The sequence below is a fragment of the Gorilla gorilla genome, chromosome 20, assembly GCF_029281585.2.
Source record: "Gorilla gorilla gorilla isolate KB3781 chromosome 20, NHGRI_mGorGor1-v2.1_pri, whole genome shotgun sequence".
NCBI lineage: Eukaryota > Metazoa > Chordata > Mammalia > Primates > Hominidae > Gorilla > Gorilla gorilla.
The window spans coordinates 70,880,531-70,886,530 of NC_073244.2; the positions used below are offsets into that span (position 1 = coordinate 70,880,531).

At 44.4% G+C, this 6,000-nt stretch overlaps 1 pseudogene; it reads left to right on the plus strand.

Annotated features, from left to right (window-relative positions):
* Positions 1-5,339, plus strand: part of LOC129528751 (NADH dehydrogenase [ubiquinone] 1 alpha subcomplex subunit 8-like) — a 67,194-nt pseudogene extending 61,855 nt beyond the window's left edge.
* Positions 5,340-6,000: the final 661 nt, after the last annotated feature.

Genomic DNA, 6,000 nt, shown 5'->3' on the forward strand with positions numbered 1-6,000 from the left:
AAACAGAGATGTAGCTCAGAGTCTGCTGCAGCATCCACCCAAGAGATGAATGAATTAGTGGCAATCAGAATAGAGAGAACAGGATGGATCTGAAAGGATTTATTTGTTGTTTGGTGGTTCTAATGTGTTTTTGCCAAGAATTATTGTTATAAATAATATTTTGATTGAATAGTGCTCCAAGTATAGCTCAGTTTTAGTTTGTTTTGTTTTACATTAACTGGGTTAAGTAGGGCTGCATGGGCAAACCTGAGATTGAACTGTTATGCTGTCAGTTAACTTGAATGGGATGAGACCCACCAGGCCTTGAGACTCCAGCGTAGCAGACAGAAAAGCCCAGGCCTCAGAAGGAGGGGCAGGAGGTAAGCCCTTGGTGTCAGAAACTCCCACCTGAATTAGGAGGTTTTCCCAATCGATAGGGGAACTGCCCTCATAGGGACATCTAGGGATAGACCTTATTGAGAAACCTAGGTGGGCAGTCAACCTCAAAAGGAGCTGTTAGGTAGCAGGACCCCAGACACTGGGCGAAAGTCACAGACAGGAGGATTCCAGCCCTTGCAGGGTGGGCTTGAGAGGAACAGAGGAGAGGTTGGAGAGAGGAGGGGCATTGGAGAGAACAAAGAAAAGGACGCAGCTCTGCATTGCTAAGGCAGCCACTCAGGCTCCAGGAGCAAAAGATAAGGTCACCAATATTTGGATACAAGCAATAGAACACCGGAAAAATGGGTAAAATCCTTCTTATCTGATTGGAATACAAAGTCTAGGTCAGACTTTTAGCAGAAGGGAGCTGGGGGTTAGACCTAGAGCTTCTATCTCAGTTCAGAATTGGTCCTAGAGCCCAGGGAGGGGACACAGGTGATGAGGGGTCAGGTGCTGCAGCTGCTTAGGGAAAGGGGACAGGGCCTGGAGCCAGTAGGGCCTGAAGTCAGCAGAGCTGGCCATGACCTTCCTTCTCACAGATTTACTCTGGGAACGCATGCCCTGGATCAGCTAGAAACCCTGCTACGCTTGTCAGGGTCATAATGGAGAAGATGCCACTCCCACACCTGTCTCTGAGCCACCTCCAGAGGTGGAGATGCCAGAAGCTTCCATGTGGGTTCTAGTGAGGGGCCAGAAACTCTTTCCCCGGTGGCACTGGATAGGAGTACAGCTTAGATATGGAGGAGCAAAGGTTTGGTGCTAAGTGGATTGAGAGAAGTCTATATGCGTCCCTCCTGGAGACAGACATTCAGGCAGGTTTGGAGTGAGCTGCCTCCGGCCTGCAGGCAGGAAGTGCCTGGCTTCCAGGGGTGCTTCTTAAGTTGGCCATTTTCAGTAGAAAACTGCCTGGAGACATGAAGGTAAACTTGGAAACATCTATTAGCTGGTGTGGGGCCTGATGATGCACATTACAGAAGGAGCCATTGCCGATATTAAATGAATATTGACTGAATTTGCTGGACATAGATTTTCACAAAACTTTTCTGGAGCACCCAGACTGCCCTCAAGTACCCACAGCTCTCTGTGTTGTGTGAGCCCTTCTGACCTGCTGAGGGATTTTGGAAGAGAACATTCCCCCGGCACAACGACTTTAAAGTGCAGAAAATACCACAACACTATTTGGTCAGGAGGCATCCTCTACGTGGAGTAAGGTGCTGTATTACAGTTAGTTATGAAGGCTTTAAGTTCAATACGGTAACTAAAATGTTAGTAAACCTCAAGCAAAAGGATTCCAAAAAAGTTGAAGTTTTGCTTTGTTTACTTTATGGTCAGCTCTAGTGTTTATAATGCAACAATTCTAATTTTGAGGGAGAATAAAAGGAAATAGCTGTGATTTTCCAGACTCCCTTCTTGGGAAGCTCAGAACAGTGTCCTCAGTGAGTTTTCTTGACTATTGAACAGTCCGTGTTAGAGCACAGTTTATTAGTGCTTTTTAAGCTCCTTTATTTCTTACTTAATCCTTCCCTACATCCTTCTAAACAACAACTAAGACCTGGGCACTGATGTCTTGAAGCTGGGATCTTTAGATTTATTGCACTTTTTAATATGCTGATGGAAGCAAGAAGTTGGTTCTTAAAACTTTCCTTCCCAGATGTTTACCCTTTTCTTCCTGAACGTGGGAATTTAGAGGAAACTCATTCATTCTGACTGCCCATTTGGAATGTGTGATAATTTGGGCACGCCAAGCTGACACGGAACTTTGTATTTTCTATTAAAAATAGCTTTGCCAAGCACATTTCTAGTATCAGTAATGGAACTGTTTGGTCTCTTTCAGGGTAAAGGCCATTTGTAGCCGCCATTTTTGGCAATGATATTTGTCTTAAGAAACAAGCATGATAGCCAGGTGCGGTGGCCACGTCTGTAGTCCCAGCACTTTGGGAGGCCGAGGTGGGTGGATCACCTGAGGTCAGGAGTTCGAGACCAGCCTGGCCAACATGGTGAAACCCCTTCTCTACTAAAAATACAAAAATTTGCTGGGCATGGTGGTGCACACCTGTAATCCCAGCTACTCAGGAGGCTGAGGCAGGAGAATTGCTTGAACCTAGAAGGCGGCAGTTGCAGTAAGCCAAGATCATGCCATTGCACTCCAGTCTAGGCAACAAGAGCGAAACTCTGCCTAAAAAGAAAAAGAAAAAGAAATAAGGATGATGCCAGGCATGGTGGCTTACACCTGTAATTCCAGGGCTTTGGGAGGCCAAGGCAGGTGGATGGCTTGAGCCTAGAAGTTCGAGACTAGCCTGGGCAATAGTGAGACCCTGTCTCTACAAAAACAAAAACAATACAAAAATTAGCCAGGCATGGTGGCACACACCTGTAGTCCCAACTACTCGAGAGGCTGAGGTGGGAGGATCCCTTGAGCCTGGGAGGTGGAGGTTGCAATGAGCTGAGATCATGCCACTGCACTCCAGCCTGGGCATTAAAGCAAGGCTGTGTTTCAAAAAAAAAAAAAGAAAAAATGAAATAAACATGCTAAAATTGATAATAATTTTTACCTATTTGCTTAAAATTTGCTACAATATATAGTACTCAGTTTCTTCTCTTGTCAGAGTTACTAATGATGTTACAAGAAAGAAAATCCACCAACCTTTTTTTTTTTTTTGAGACGGAGTCCTGCTCTGTTGCCCAGGCTGGAGTGCAGTGGCTCGATCTTGGCTCATTGCAAGCTCTGCCTCCCAGGTTCACGCCCCCACCATTCTTTTAATGTTTTATAACAGTGAGACATTTCAATTCCCTCTGGGCAAATTAATGAGATAGGATCAATGTCAGTGTCAGTCCTTATAACTGAGGAACTCCTACAGATTGCATTTTTTCCCTTGAAGTATAAATTATGGTATTCTTTTTATTTCCTGTCCTTCATTCAAGGAGACAGATTTTATGCTGAAAGATGTGTATTTTCCTATTCCATGCCTTTAATACTCATGAAACAGTAAAAGAAATAAACTTAATTAAACCTCTCATAATGTAACCAGAGTCCACTAGATGATATTCTCTAGGGTACAAAATGGAAGGAATCCCAGAAGCACGTAAGGTGGCCCCAAATTAAAAAAGGTATTAAATTTTAAGTGCAAGATATAAATGCTTCCCTATTCATTACCTAAGGGGGTGACAAAGAATAAAAGAATAAACTAGGTGAAAACTCATTCCTTCAAACTGATGCTTCATTTTTATAAAGAGAAAAGAACACCCGTCCGTTACCTCAAGTTTTTCATTAACTCAGTAGTTCTTTCCAAGCCATGAGTCACCGCTGTGGGGAACAACTCAGACCTTTTTTAAAAATCCTGCCTGAAAAAGAGAATATGTCGGGTGGGTGGTTTTAAAAGTCCCAAATAATGGCTGTTTTATAGCTAGTAGCCCACTGTTGTTAAAACCTCACAGCGTCTCTTCTCCCCAGGCATGACGGAGATGGTGCGTAAAATTACTCTGAGCAGAGCAGTGAGAACCATGCAGAATCTCTTTCCTGAGGAGTACAACTTCTACCCTCGCTCATGGATTCCACCTGACGAGTTCCAGCTCTTTGTTGCTCAGGTAGATGGCACTCCGTCCCCATGACCCCTGAATTATATTATGGTTGCAACTGTGTCCTGGGTCCTGTGTGCTGGGAGCTGGGACAGGGGGTCCCAGGGAGCTGCGACTAAGGGAGCATCTTAGCAGTACACAGTAGGTGTTGGCGGCTATCAAAACAGCTTGCAGAGTTGAACGAGTAGGGTGACAGGTAGGTAAGCTGAAGAAACGGGTCTTGACACAAGGAGACAGCCCTAAGGCGGATATCAGAGCTGGATCATGGAGTCAGGACGCTGGGGAGCCAGGGAGCTGGAGCCGGAGCAGGTGGTTGGGCCCCCAGGTAGGATGGGGCCGCTGGGGGAATCCTGGAGCCGTGGCCTCGCCGGCTTCCTGTGGCCTGAGATGTGGGAGGTCAGGCTCTGTTTAAAGGCCAGGGAGCAGGTCTGACAAACTCATGGGGAACCTTTTAAGTGTTTTGCTTTAAACTTGTTCCAGAATCAATTGTCAAGTGACCCATTCCATCTCGAAGCACCAGGTTTGAGCATGTAATACACTGGAGCCCTCACCACTGATTGTGAAGTGGAACTCAGAATTGCCATTTTTGTTAGCCTTTTAACAGTTTCATTTAGGATCCCTTCAAAGCCTTTGTGTACAAGTTTCACAGTCTGTCCCATAACTCTGGGGTAACTATACAACCAATGCCTGTCTAATTGTGATAAGGCTAACACCATTTACTGTTCCTGCTATGTTCCAGGCTTTGTGCTAGAAGTTTAACATTTTTTATTTATTTTTATTTTTGTGTTTTTGAGATGGAGTGTTGCTCTGTTGCCTAGGCCAGAGTGCAGTGGTGCGATCTTGGCTTACTGCAGCTTCCGCCTCGTGGGTTCAAGCCATTCTCCTGCCTCCACCTTCTGAGTAGCTGGGACTACAGGCGGCTGCCACCACACCAGCTTTCTTTTTTTTTTTTTTTTTTTTTTTGTATTTTTTGTATTTTTGGTAGAGATGGTGTTTCACCGTGTTGGCCAGGCTGGTCTCGAACTCCTGACCTCATGCGATCTGCCCGCCTCAGCCTCCCAAAGTGCTGGGATTATAGGCATAAGCCACCACACCCAGCCCACATTATTTCTTTTAATCTTCACAGCAATCTTGTGAGGCTGGTTTTATTATTATCCCCATATTATGGATGAGGAAACTGAGGCTTTGAAAAATTTAGCAACTTGCTTGAGAAGTAAGGTTTAAAACCTAGAGCTATTTCCAAGGCATATGCTTTCTATAGTCTATTTTATTGCCTCTGTATTGTTTTGGTTTTAATATTGAATTATAAAACTTGTAATAAAATTATCATTTACTAAACACAAAAACAGCTTGAAGTGATAATTTTTAAAGGAAGTTTTCTCTGAGATGGTGGTCACATGGGTTTATATACATTGCTTAAAATTCACCGAACTATTAACTTAAAATGGGTGCATTTAATTGTATGCAAGCTATGCTCCAATAAAGTTAATTTTAAAAGATAACTCTCAGCTGTTCCTCATAATTACCCCCCCCAATGTCTCTCTTCTGTGGCTCTGCTCATGCTGTTGTTGCTATGTGGAATACCTTTCCTTACCAGCTTTGCATCCAACTACAGTCATGAGTCACTTGACGGGCACACATTCTGAGAAAAGTGTCATTGGGTGATTTCATCATTGTGCCAACACCATAGAGTGTGCTTACACAAACCTAGATGGTATAGGCTCCCACACATCCAGGCTATATGGTATAGCCTATCGCTCCTAGGATACAAACCTGTATAGCATGGTACTGGACTTAATATTGGTAAGTCTTTTTTGTATCTAAACATAGAAAGGGGAAAATACTGTATAAAAGATGAAAAATGATACACCTATGTAGGATACTTCCGTCCACTCCCCACCGTCTCAGGCGAAAGGGTTTGGGGTCAGGTATGTTTACCCTCCACTCCCCACCGTCTCAGGCGAAAGGGTTTGGGGTCAGGTATGTTTACCCTCCACTCCCCCCGTC